The 14,455-nt window shown below is 43.7% G+C and overlaps 1 long non-coding RNA gene across 1 annotated transcript in view; it reads left to right on the forward strand.

Annotated features, from left to right (window-relative positions):
- LOC110321153 overlaps nt 1–10,513 on the forward strand; it is a 28,646-nt gene extending 18,133 nt beyond the window's left edge. The window contains exons 3-5 of the long non-coding RNA XR_002380502.1: nt 9,164–9,270; nt 9,588–9,635; nt 9,765–10,513. This is a non-coding gene — a long non-coding RNA (uncharacterized LOC110321153). The remainder of the gene's footprint in view (nt 1–9,163; nt 9,271–9,587; nt 9,636–9,764) is intronic.
- The last annotated feature ends 3,942 nt before the right edge of the window (nt 10,514–14,455 follow it).

Consider the following 14,455-nt stretch of genomic DNA (forward strand, 5'->3'; position numbering starts at 1 on the left):
AAAAAAAAAAAAAAAAAAAAAAAAAATGAAAACATAGAAAATCCATTACATTGCTTCTTTAAGTGCAACCCTCCCTCCTAACCCTGGGCCATGTGTTGAGACGTTTTTTAGAGATCATGCTATGTACATGCGTGCATGTGTGAGTATATGTGTTTGCATATGTGCAGAGACCAAGGATGCTTCGGGCATCCTCTTTAGTCAGCAGAGCACGTTCTTTTTTTGTTTGTTTGTTTTTTGTTTTTTGTTTTTGTTTTTGAGACAGCATTTCTTTGTATAGCCCTGGCTGTCCTGGAACTCACTTTGTAGACCAGGCTGGCCTCAAACTCAGAAATCCACCTGCCTCTGCCTCCCAAGTGCTAGGATTAAAGGCATGCACCACCATGCCTGGCCAGAGCACATTCTTTACTGTACAGCTGTGTGTGAGCATCTTAAAGGGAGGTTCTGAAGGTCAGCAGCGGCCTTCCACATGGAGGTGACATCAGAAACTGATGAGAGCCTCGCAGATCCATTACATCTGATAGGTGAGTTTTAAACACAGAGGACCTTTGATTGACACACTTCTCTTCTGGGGATGGACTGGTAAGGAGGTAGAGGCTCTCACCCTCAGGGTGTGATAAGAGTTGGGGTGTGTGTGGGGGTGCTTTTGAAGTAGGTTGGGGAGCATCTGTTGTGATTTGGGGTGGAGAATGGATTAGCGTATGTTCTCAGGATGATTAATTTTAGGAAAGAAAACATATGGCCACAGTATTTTGAAATTGATTTCCTTAAAAGTTCCGTGCCCACGTACCCTCTGGAAAGTCTTCATGTTCCCGTAGAGGGATTCTTACATCCACTTGATTTGACTCAATGTGCCTTCCCGTAACTAAGCAACACTTTCCTTTTAGTGATTCGGAAGGATTTTTGCACATAGCATGCATGTTAAAGAAAGCAGAACCTTAGCTGGGTGCGGTGGCACATGCCTTTAAACCCAGCACTCAGGAGGCAGAGGCAGGCGGATTTCTGAGTTCGAGGCCAGCCTGGTCTACAAAGTGAGTTCCAGGGCAGCCAGGGCTATATAGAGAAACCCTGTCTCAAAAAAAAAAAAAAAAAAAAAAAAAGCAGAGCCTCTGTATTTATATTGTGCAATACTTCATATGTCAAGTAAGAAAAATTCCTTCTGGGGGGGGGCAGATGTGATGGAGACAGCATAGCATCATAGTTGACTTCTCTATTTGCACACAAAATTTGTTCCTGTTGAGGTAAATCATTGTGCACAGCCCTGATGTGCCTTAGCGCCTTTAAACTGAGATTAAAACAGACTCCTCATTAGGATGTGAGTCTTAGCAAGGTTGTACATATAAAGCCCTCCTTACAGTACACAGCACATACCAAATATTGAATAAATAATAATAGTTGTTGATTTAGGTATTGCTGTGTTTGCCAGCATGGGTAAGCTAAGATGGTGATGGGATAGATACTTCAGTCCTAATTCTTCCCTCCTGGATCTTTGTGCACAAGCTATGGTAACCTACCTCTCTGTTTCATGGACAGCTTTAGGCCTTTAATAGTCCGTTGAGTTCCACAAGCCCAAGGGTCACACCATCTTGTGCTCTCGTTTTCTGGTCAGCCTCACAAAGAAAACGTGTAAACTGTGGAAGAATGCTTTCTGGAAAGGCCAAGGCTCTGAGTGTTACCTTTTGAATATATCAGGATACCTTGTCATTACATAATGTAGATGAATGATGTCCGGCTTGACATGGGTTCACTTGCACGAAACATATGTAAAGATATGACTTCTAGGAACAATACCAAAGCACCTTACGTGGTCCTTGTGTGGGCAGTCATCTTATTGGGTTACACGGTTTTAATCCCAGAGGAGTTGTCTCTTGACATTAAACTGTCCAAACAGTATTTATATCCATGGCTGCCCTGCAAGATCACTTACCCTGCAGAGCCGTTTAAAAGTAGTTAATGACAGAAGCGACGTGACTCGGCCCTTATGAGTGATCGCCTAAGTTCGACCCATGCTGTCATGGTTTATGGAGGAAGGCAGTTTGTCCATACCCAGCGTCCACCACAGCAGGTAATTTGAAATGAAACGAGACAGTTTCTACAAGCAGATTGATTTGAGAATCTTGCCTGTTCTTCCCTTTGACCCTTGACAAGTTGACACTACAAAGATTGTGACTTTAAAAAATGATTGGGTGCAAATACATTTAGGTAGATGATTTACTGTGTGCTGAAGCAAGGACAGTGGCCGAGGTGATGCTGTGAGGGAGGTGACTGTAAACTTTAACAACTCAGGTTTTATGTTTCTGTAGCTTATTAATTATCCCGCCAGGTAAATCTACTGATAGTCCTACATCAAGTAGTTTATATTCTTGGCAAGAGACCAGGGACCTGATTTCCTGGTAAGAGATTGAGCACCCAGTTTCAAGACTAAGCAATGTGGTACTCATACCAACCTTCATTGATATTGCAGGTGCTGGTCACCATCGTCGTAGGATCTCAAAGCATGAACGTGAAGTGAGGTAGCTATCTCAGTTTATGATCTCTCTCTCTCTCTCTCTCTCTCTCTCTCTCTAGAATACAGAGGAATAAATAGTAAATATGATTAAAGTAATGATAAGCTTAATTACACACACACACACACAGTTAAGGACTTGCCAGGGATATCTAAAAGGAAATTCTGCTCTGAATTAACACATTTCGGGGGCCAGAGATCTGGCTTAGTGGCACTCACTGTCCTCTGGGTGGACTCAAGCTTGGTTTCCAGCACCCACGTCAGGTGACTCACAACTCCCTGCAGCTCCATCTCCAGGAGACCAGGTGCCTCCACAGGGACTTGCACTCATATGTGTACATATCCACATGCATAGATACACACCTACATATAATTAAAAATAATAAGAATGAATCGTAAAAGTGAGTTAATGTACTCTTTTAGAATCCTTTGGAATTGCATTGGGATTTCGTTGTTCTCTGTAGCGGTGTGGATGGAACCCAGAGCCTTGAGAATTCTGGACAAGCACTTTATGTCTGATCTGCATCCCCGACTTACACCAAGGGACTCTTAGTCCTGGTTGTCCTAGAGCTTGCTATGTAGGGCCAGGCTAGCCTTGCCTCCCAAGGACTATGATCTATCAACATAATTTAAAAATGAAGTATTCTCTAAAGCAGGCACCAGGAAGAGCCTTCGAAAAATGTTATTCCAGGTGTGGAAAGCACACCTGTAAATCTTGCAGAGGCCGGTAAGATCTATGAGTTCAAGTCCAGCCTGGCCTACATGGACAGGCGTACACAGTGAGACATCCCCCCCCCCTCCTCAAAGTTATCTCATCTACAATCATAAAATGCTTATGGCTAGATAGCTTATCTATTACATATCTATTATATGGACATTGGCGTTTTGCCTGCATGTATATTTGCATGAGAATGTCAGGTCCCCTAGAACTGGAGCCACAGATGGTTGTGAGCTGCCATGTGGGTGCTGGGAATTGAACTTCGGTCCTCTGGAAGAGCAGTCAGTGCTCTTAACCACTGAGCCATCTCTCCAGCTCTTCACTACTTACTCTTTAGAGACAGGGTATCCTGTAACTCAGGCTGGCCTTGAGCTCTGGCTCTTTAGTGCTGGGATCCTGGGCCGTCCTACCACGCCTCCTGATAAATGAGCTTTGTAACAGAGAATTGTTTATGGGTTAGTGTTTAGCTCCAGGCCAGGCACTACAGGCCTCCATACTTGCTAGAGAAATATCTGTTCTGCAAGGATGGTAAACCTTGGGCTGTTCTCTGTAGCTTTTGTTCCTTTCTGTCTATTTACCTGCTTTGTTTGAAATATAAATTGAAGATGCTGTTAAAAAAAAAAAAAATGGAACAGTTTCCCCATTGGTCTCTGTTTAAATTATTTACTGCCCTTCCGAGCCATATCTTCATTGAACTATGTTAAAAGTATTTTGCTGAAATGTTTCTTTATGTTGTCCATCGGTTTTAATAGACGTCCCATTTAATAAGCTCTCTACCTGTAAGGATAGACTATTTGACCTCTATGCCCTGCTACTGCTAGACATAGTATAAGATTGCTTTGTGAAATAAAGCTGTCGGTAACATCAACAAAATAAAAAATGATCGTATTCCAATACTCTCCGCTGAGTACTCTGACAGCACTGAAATATGGAATAAAATTGAAAGTAGATTAGTTTTGGGTCTTAAGTCATGTTTTGACAAGAAATAAGAGGGGAGAACATATCTTTGAACTTTTAGTTTTAAAGTTTTTAATGAAAATATTTATCATTTTGTAAGCTTCCTTCTTTCTTTATCGCATCTAGGCCATATGATCTTAAAACTATCCGTTCTCTGATTGTGAGGGACATAAATATTGCTCTATCTTTATACTAAATATCATAAAGGAGAGACGCACAGGGCACAACGGCTTGACACTTGTAAGTTAAGGAGTGTCGTGCTAATAAAAAAGCTTATTGAAGAGGTTGGGAAATCAGTCATTAATAAGCTACATATTTCCAGGGTATGTAGAGCATGTAAATACTGCAGACAAGCAGGCTGCGTTTGCTGTATTTCTAAACTCACCCTTCTGGAATGGTTTGAATCTGAAGAGGAAGAATAAATATGTCACGAGGGAGAAGGTCTTGCTGGCGGTTGCTTCCAACCTGGAGGAATGTCAGAACTGCCGAGACATGCAGATTATGAAACGCCTTGCCTTTCGCTTCTTTGGTTACATATTAATCAAATGAACTCCTGAGGGAGAGTGGTGTGGGTGGTTGGCCGAGAGGGCTGGCAGAGCGGGTGATGTTTCCCCCACCCCCCTCCATCCCAGGCAGCTGCAAACATCCTGGGCCACCAGATTCAGGGCTGTGGCTTTCTTGAAGGTACAGAGCCTCCCTCCTCCTCCTCCTTTCCTATGCAGAAGGTTACCAGAGGGCTGCCTAGGCAGTGTGCACCTCACGGGTACATCTCTATTTGCATGTTTTCCCACAGACTGTGGGGTAGCCCCTCCCTGCCTTCCTCATTGTGTCCACCTGAGGCAAGGCTGGGCAGGAGAGCCTTCAACTACAGCTTCTCAGGTGGACATCTCTACTGACGGCCCCTCCTAAGCCCTCTAAGTGCGAGTCACATACCAGCACATGACTAAGACGAGCTAGGGCCCTTGAGAGATTCTTACTGTTTTTAGTGGTAAAAAGGGCAATTCTGTGTGTGTGTGTGTGTGTGTGTGTGTGTGTGTTTTGTTTTTTATCGTATTTATGATTGAGTCCAGCTCATGGATGCTCTCTCTCTCTCTGAGCTACATTCCTTCCTTCCATATTTTAAAAGGTTGGTTTTATCATTTTTATTCTCATGTCTGTATGCATGTGAGTATAGGTGCCCTCAGAGGTCAGAAGAAAGCTTTGGATCCTGGGGTACTTGGGTGCCAGGGCATTGTGAGCTACCCAGCAAAAGTGCTGGGCACGGAATTTAGGTCCTCTTTTTTTTTTTTTTTTCCAAGACAGGGTTTCTCTGTGTAGCCCTGGCTGTCCTGGAACTCACTTTGTAGACCAGGCTGGCCTCGAACTCAGAAATCCGCTGCCTCTGCTTCCCGAGTGCTGGGATTAAAGGCGAGCGCCACCAGGAACAGCAAGTGTTCTTAACTGCTCAGTCATCTCTCCAGCTCCTTTGTTTAAGTTATTTCATTGTAGCCCAGTCTGGCTTAGTAGGTGTGGGTGGCACTGAATTCCTGATGGAGGCTCAGAGAGGAGTCCTGCACCGTTGTGCCTAGCCTTAGTTTAAGTGTTTATAAGGTCTCAAACAATCTCTCCTTAGATGCTTTACAGCTGTTCCCATGAAGAACGTTTTAAAAATGTAGATGGCCACATGAGATGGCTATTTCCTGGTAGTAGAAGTTTGTGCTCAAGTGTGCAGTCCTGAAGCAGAGCCCCTTCATTTGTTCCATTACATGGTTTTAACCTTGACTTTGCTAAATAGTGTCTTTAAACAGGACAGTGAATTACTGTGGTCATTAGGTTGGTGTCATTTGTCACCCCTGATGTGGCGGCTTGGCTTCTGAATATAGAAGGCTGTCAGGCCTCTCGCTATATAGTTGTCAGTGATCCAGACCAAATATACATGCATGCTTTAGTCAAATGTCAGACTCCAGAAAGGTCCTGAGCATATGTAGTGGGAGGGTCAGAGTGGGACAGCTTGCCAGATGAATATGTCCTTGGCACAGAGATAAGCCAGGAACGGAGGTGGCTGTGTAACAGCGGAAAGAGGCAACAAAACCAGAAGGGAGATACATTGTAGCATTCTAGAAGATAACAGCAAGGAGAAATATTGGCGAAAAAAATAAAAAGGGTTCTAACAGGGACAGAGATTTGGGAAACAGTCCACTGTGGGGAGCTATGTAATGAAGCAGAGAGAGGTAGACATGACACTCATCTCCATGAGCGGCTCCAGCTTCTGGCTTGCTGGCTGTAGCTGTAGCACCTTTAGAAGATGGGACTTGCCGGGCGGTGGTGGCGCATGCCTTTAATCCCAGCACTTGGGAGGCAGAGGCAGGTGGATTTCTGAGTTCGAGGCCAGCCTGGTCTACAGAGTGAGTTCCAGGACAGCCAGGGCTACACAGCGAAACCCTGTCTCGAAAAACCAAAAAAAAAAAAAAAAAAAAAAAAAAAAAAAAAAAAAAAAAAAAAAAAAAAAAGAAAAAGAAAAAGAAGATGGGACTTTTGCCAGGGCGAGAATCTAATCTGTAAAATGGGATGTCGATGTGGGCGGAGGCTGGAGGATGGTAGGGCGGCTGCGACACTACAGCTGCCCTCCAGACTGCTCGCTTCCTCTTCTCTCCTCTCCGTTCTGGAACAAGGATGTCGACTTCCCTTCAGATCTGATGAATCTGAGGAAGTCCATTCCATCCTTGTGAAAGGAATTTCTACAAGTTTCTTATTGTCAGTAAGCAAAATTTCTTATTATTCTCATTTTAGTTGCGTTCGTCATACGTTTGAAGAACTCTGAACTAGAGCTTATTGCCAGTTTACTTGATTTATTTATTATTTATTAGGGCTCAAACCCAGGGTCAGGGCTCAAACCCAGGGCCTTGCCATACTCGGCACTTAACGTTCATCTTGCTCTTGCAAAAGACCTGAAATCAGTTCCCAGCATCACGTGGGGGAGCTCACTGTCACATGAAACTTCAGCTCAGGAGAGAGGATGCTCTGGCCTCTAGAGGAACTTGCACATACAAAGACACACACGCATACACATAATTTAAAAAAATAAAGGAACATATGATTTTAAAATATCTTTCAGTAGCCCCTCATTGTTTGTTCTGTAAAAACAAGTATCTGTACAAAAGGCATTGATGATGACGGGTAATAAGAAAAACAATACCGCGACTGGACAGATGGCTCAGCGGTTAAGAGCACTGACTGTTCTTCCAAAGGTCCTGAGTTCAAATCCCAGCAACCACATAGTGACTCACAACCATCCATAAAGAGATCTGATGTCCTCTTCTGGTGTGTGTCTGAAGACAGCCTCAGTGTACTTACATATAATAAATAAATAAATAAATAAATAAATAAATCTTAAAACAAACAAACAAAGCTGGGCAGTGGTGGCTCGTGCCTTTAATCCCAGCACTTGGAAGGCAGAAGCAGGTGGATTTCTGAGTTTGAGGCCAGCCTGGTCTACAAAGTGAGTTCCAGGACAGCCAGGGCTACACAGAGAAAACCTGTCTTGAAAAAACAAACAAACAAAAAACATAGTGCCTTCATGTAATTTACAGATAACTGAGGGAAGCAGGTATTCAATACTCAATTCATGAGTATCTTAGTGAGATACTCATGTAAGTAATTCTAACATCACAGTGGAAAGCAGAAGTAACAGGTAGGTTCTAGAAGGGGATTTGATCTAGCAAGACCCTTGAGGAAATGTGGAGTTGGATCTGAAAGATGAAGTCCAGCACCACATGGGAGCTGAGCCAGTTCTTCACGTTCCTGGGACAGTGCCCTGAGGTTTGTCTTCCAGACCAGAAGAGTTCGCAGCAGGGAGAGGGGCTACAGTTTGTTTCTTTGTTGCTCCTTTTGCTACAGTGAAGAGGACGGATTTGATATGGGCCCAAGGTGTTTGTGAGGAGCCGGACTTGGGGCCACTGTAGGGCTCAGGTACCATAGATGGAAAAGCTCAACACAGAGGATGGCAGTGGATAGGGGTGGTGTGGAAAGATTCAAGAGGTCATTGGGAAGCAAAATTGACAAAAAGCATGGATGTATTGATGGGGATCGTGGATAAAACCAGGGTGGATAAAACCAGGGTTGGTCTGCCCTGGGCAAGCTGAGTTTGGAGTTGACATTGTAGGTTTAATGTTGCAAAATAAATAAATAAATAAATAAATAAATAAATAGATAAATAAAGTTAAGAAATAAAAAGGTAAATTCCTTTAGCTGGACTTTTATAAGAATTGAATTCAAGAAGAGTTAGGAGCGGGCATGCTCAATACCTACCATTCTCTCATGAAACCGGGTTTTATAGGCGCGGGTTCATTTATTCCTCGTCCCTCATCATTTTATGTTTAAGAGCAAATGCACTTAAAACCACTGTTTGGAACATCGCCTTTACTAAAGAGGGGACCACTCTACCATCAGTGTAATTGCTTCGACACTGTCTTCATGTAGACAGACTTGTGTAAGCCATCATTAATCCTTTGTATAATTAATGCATAAAATGCAGAGTTTCTATTAATGGAAAAGCAAACTCAAGCATTGCGCTGGTAATATCAATAACATGCATTTGTAATTACACACTGTAGATAACTCTGAAAGCTACATTTTATTACATTAATAAAACAGAAAACCCCCTGAAGCCACCCAGAAGCAGGCAGCAGTGATGCTGTGAGAGCTCGCCGCTTTGTCTGTCAGGAGTCTGCAGGGCGCTGGTAGCCGGTAGGGACACACACACTACACAAAAGGATGATGTTTATATTTCAATTTTCAAAAATAGTATGAATTTACTGTACAAATTAATAAGTTGAATTGTGACATTTTCATATGTGTGTCATGTTCTTTGATTGTATTCCACCTCCATTACCCTTTTTTTTTTTTCCAAGACGGAGTTTCTCTGTGTAGCCATGGCTGTCCTGGAACTCACTTTGTTGACCAGGTTGGCCTTGAACTCACAGAGATCTACCTGCCTTTGCCTCCAGAATGCTGGGATTATGGGCGTGCACCTCCTGGCTTTTCTCTTCATTCTTCAAGGAATGCCCATACTGGTCTGCAGAGAGGCTGGTCAAGTTACATCCATCACTATAGTGTATGCATCCTTCCTTCCTCGCTAATATCTGTTATGATCTGCTTTCTGGGTGATAGCCATTCTTCATGGCATGAGGTAGAGGCACAGTTTTTTTCTTTTCCCTTTTTAGACAGGGTCTTGCTTTGGTTTTTTTTTTTTAAAGATTTATTTGTTATATGTAAGTACACTGTAGCTGTCTTCAGACACTCCAGAAGAGGGCGTCAGGTCCTGTTATGGGTGGTTGTGAGCCACCATGTGGTTGCTGGGATTTGAACTCTGGACCTTCGGAAGAGCAGTCGGGTGCTCTTACCCACTGAGCCATCTCACCAGCCCCCCAGGGTCTTGCTTTGTATCCCTGGATGGTTGGAACCCATTCTATAGCCCAGGTAGGCCTTGACCATGAGGCAGTTCTGTGTCAGTCCTCTGAGTAGTTGATCACACACCTGTACCATGAGCTCTTGACATAATTTGCCCTTCTACTGCCTGAAATTTTTCATGTGTCTCTTTCTTTCCAGGTTCTGGATATCAATCTTTTGCTCAGTAGATCGGGGGTAACATTTTTTTCTCCCACTTTGAAACTTGTCTCTTCACTCTAGTAACGGTTTTCATGGCTATGCATAAACATTTTAATTTCATGTGGATCATGCTCAGGACAAAACAAATGTTCAGGATGGACTGGACCAGTCGCTACTCCTTATGGAGCCTGTCGCTCACACCATAAAGGAGGAAATCAGGAGGGCTATTTTGGGCAGTTCTAAGATGCTCCAAGGACTGAGCAGGTCTCTCCTCCGAGACAGGACATGGGAGAAAATAGCTTCTTTGGGGGATGTGAGAGAGAAAGTCTCCAGATTTGGAGATCACTGGAGAACATTCAAACCATCTTAGCAGCTGGCTCTGTGGTCCAGTGTTGCCTGGCGCTTAAGAGGCGCTTGGGTTTCATCCCCGGCACTAGAGAAGCCGGTGTCAGAGAAGAGGATGGCTCTGTGTAAACAGAGAAGGCATTTCTACAAGCTAAACAAACCACGAGTCCTCACACCCTCGTAACTATCTCATGGTGATCCAGGATCCAGAGACTGTCAGAAGCATCGTGTCGCTGATGGAGACACAACCCAGAACACCCACAGGCCATTCTCATCCAATTTACCCCAGAAATGCAACTCTCTCTGACCGTGGGACAAGGTTAAAGGGTTTTGTTTTGTTTTTCTTTTTTTTTCTTTCAGTAGTTAACCACCAGATTTGAACAAAAAAAAACCATTTAGTGTTTTGTTTTTTTTTTTTTAAAAGGAAAGTAAAAAAGAAAACAATTTCCAAGAATAATCTTGCATTTAAATTATTGTCCCAGGATGTATGATTTATTTGTACTGATTTTTTTCCCCCCACAGCACATGATAGTGAGGTTTCTTTGCTTGGGTACACCGATGGACTTTGGGCTGTCCATATTTGTCTACAAGGGTCTGTTGTGGGAATTGGAGAGAAGCGGTGGTTAAGAGAACTTGTTCTTGCTGGGCGGTGGTGGCGCATGCCTTTAATCCCAGCACTCGGGAGGCAGAGGCAGGCAGATTTCTGAGTTCGAGGCCAGCCTGGTCTACAAAGTGAGTTCCAGGACAGCCAGGGCTATACNGAGAAACCCTGTCTCAAAAAACAAAAAACAAAAAACAAAACAAACAAACAAACAAAAACAGAGAGAGAGAGGGAGAGAGAGAGAGAGAGAGAGAGAGAGAGAGAGAGAGAGAGAGAGAGAGAACTTGTTCTTGCAGAAGACCTGAGTTCCAGTCCCTGCAACCACATAGTACCTGACAGCTGGCCATAACTCCAGTTCTGAGGAATCCAGTACCCTCTCATGACTTTGGAGAGCACCAGGCATGCATGTGATGCTCAGGCATACATGTGAGGAAAACATTCATAGACATAAACTAAATAAATCTTTTTTGAAAAGGTTTTATTAAAAATATGTATGTTGTGTTATTTTCATTTGTTTTTCTGGAGACAGGTCCAGGCCTTTGCAATATCTTCTAAGTGGCCTGTGAGCTGCCTTCCCCAGCATCTATGGAGCAGTTATGGACCAGAATATAAATAGGCTATGAATACAAATAGGGCGCTTTCTTCCCTTACTGTGTATTTCATCATATGGCCAACAGGTGGCAGCACAGACATCAACCTTCAATTCCCTGCCCCCATACCTCCCCCCCCCCCAGCCCTCCACCCCCGGCCTTTCTGGACCTCAAATAAATTTGAGGAGTGAAATGTAATGTTTAGATCCCATTAGCAACCTAGCTTTGGCTTGCATAGATTGTGGACAAAGTATCTTATCAAACTGCCCTCAAAAATCTCTGTGGAAGAATAAAGTGAGATTAAATAGCAGTCACAAATATGGAGAGACAGTATTTGATACGCTTTGTTAGTGAGAGAAAAAAAAAGACTCGGCTGCTTGAACCAAAGGTCCGCACAGACTGTAAAATCTTACAGACTCTCCGGAGCTGCGGTTAATGCTTTACTACCAAGCATCATGGTTTCAAACGGTATCTGTAATGAATGGTTTTAAGTACTTTCTCATTCACAAAAGCAAAACCATTTCTTGGAACCAACAGCTGAAAGACCTCTTTCACTTCTTCGGCTCCCCAGAGGGCTGTGTAGAACAGAAAAGGGGGAAGCTGTCCTGCATTTGTGCCTCTGAGGATTTTTCATTTTGATTATTAAGTATCACTTTCTGTATTACTCTCTATTTTTTGTGAACTCGCGAGAACCCTGGAAGGGTTCCACCGATGGAGGGAGACATCCACCGATGTCTGTTATGAAATCTTTTATTTTTTACTTTATGTGCATTAGTGTTTTGTCTACACATGTGTCTCTGTCAGGGTGTCAGACCTTGGAATTATAGACAGCTGTGAGCTGCCATGTGGGTGCTGAGAATTGAACCCCGGGCCTTTAGACTCCTAACTGCTGAGCCGTCTCTCCAGCTCCTATGGATTCATAACATTGTATACATTAGCATTTATTTTTTTCTCTTTAAGTTAGTTTAACTCTCAATATTTTAGGCAGAAGATTCTGGGTGTCGCCCCCCCCCCCCGGGTTTCTTTGTATAGCCCTGGCTGTTTTGAAACTTGTTCTGTAGTCTAGGCTGATCTCAACTCTCAAACATCTGCCTGCCTCTGCTTCCCAGAGTGTTGGGATTGAAGGAATGTACCTCTACTGTCTAGCATTTCAGGGTCTTAAAAAAAAAAGATTTATTTATTATTTATAATCTAAGTATACTATAGCTGTCTTTAGGTGCACCAGAAGAGGGTGTCAGATCTCATTACAGGTGGTTGTGAGCCACCATGTGGTTGCTGGGATTTGAACTCAGGACCTTCAGAAGAGCAGTCAGTGCTCTTAACCGCCGACCCATCTCTCTCCAGCCCCCCCGCCCCCCGTTTCTGGGTCTTAATGTGACTGATGACAATGATGTTGCTCAGGATTAACTTATTAATTGCTTACTGGTATATGCTACCTGTGATTCTTAGCTATGGAATTAAGCTTTCGCTGAGGTCTGAAACAAGTCCAAAGTCAAGAGTCAATGGGACAAGGCATTGGTGGGCTTGGTGAGGTCCATTGTACCTATTGTTTCTTTTCCTTGAAAAGCTGACATACATTTCTGTTATTAGGGAGCAGGGACCAAATAGATGGACCTTCAGTGTCGCCGGCTGTCCTGTAGGGAGAAGATGATAGATAGAGAGGGCCTGGTGACAGTTGACAAATATCAACAGAAGGGATGCAAATGTCTCGGGGAGAATAGAATTTGGAAACTGTTTGCCTGCCTGCTTGGGTTCATTTTTCACAGTCCAGTTCAAACTGTGAGGCTCCCTTGAAATGTAAAATAGCCTCCGGGCAGAACCCTGGAGCCAGGAATTTGCATCTGAGTTCAGCTTCTTTCAGATAATAATTACTGTTAGAAGGACCTCTGTGGGTCAATTCGCCACCAATCAATTAGTATTTATGGAAATGTGTTTTCTGTCTAGTCTTCCATTAAATGTTGCGAGCAACAGGAGACAAACTGAACCCTAAGCCACCGGTTGTATTCCTATTGTCCTGCTATGTGGGGCCTGGGTAGAGAGTGACAGGCAGGGAGCCCTGTGGAGGCAGTCAATGGCAATTGTTTGATGGTTATTTATTATAGCAGTGCTGGGATTTGAACCTAGGGTCTCAGACGGACTAGGCAAGTACTCTACCACTGAATTACATCTCCACAGTTCTCCCCCTGACCCTTTTATAAAATTTGAGATGTCACTAAATTCTCCAGGCTAGCCTTGTACTTGACAGTCCTCCTGTCTCAGCTTCCACCAGGTTTCCCTGGTTAGAAGGTGTTTCAATGTGCGCCATTGTGGCTCAGGGACAAACTCTCTCCCCGTCAGGCTTCTCTCCTCCCATTAGTCCCAGTGCCTGACACACCTGGAGTTATTCCCGTTTATAAAATGTTTTTATTGGATAACAGACCAGATGAGTTTCAGTTTGAAATTCCCTAAGCTGTTGCTTAGTGTGTGTGTGTGTGTGTGTGTGTGTGTGTGTGTGCGCGCGCGTGCACGTATGTATATTTGCCTGTTAGTTGTGACCCAGAAAGCTGATGGGTCTGGACCAGGGTGGGTGGTCTTTTCTCCTTACCACTTTATCTGTCTATACCTTGGGGACTGTTTTAAAAGCTCCAGGTGTGGGGGAAAGGAGCGACTGACTCAACCAAAATGGAGCGCAGCACACTTTGGTTTAATTTCTCCATAAAGAAAAAGGGTTCTTTTTCAGAACTTTTCTTTTCTTTTTTCTTTTTTCTTTTTTGGTTTTTTTGAGACAGGGTTTCTCTGTGTAGCCCCGGCTGTCCTGGAACTCACTCTGTAGACCAGGCTGGCCTCCAACTCAGAAATCTACCTGCCTGGGCTACACAGTCAAGTCTAGAATAGCCTTGTCCATCAACTTCTTTGAAATTTCATTTATTCTGCATTTTGTTATTGTGGATTGTTTTAAAGGTTTATTTATTTTATGTATGTGACTACACCTTAGAAGAAGGCATCAGATCTCATTACAGACTGTTGTGAGTGTCCAACAGTGGTGGCGTATGCCTTTAACCCCAACATTTGGGAGGCAGAGGCAGAGGCAGAGAGGCAGAGAGGCAGAGAGGCAGAGAGGCAGAGAGGCAGAGAGGCAGAGAGGCAGAGAGGCAGAGAGGCAGAGAGGCAGAGAG

The sequence above is a fragment of the Mus pahari genome, chromosome 5 (assembly GCF_900095145.1).
Source record: "Mus pahari chromosome 5, PAHARI_EIJ_v1.1, whole genome shotgun sequence".
Taxonomy (NCBI): Eukaryota; Metazoa; Chordata; class Mammalia; order Rodentia; family Muridae; genus Mus; species Mus pahari.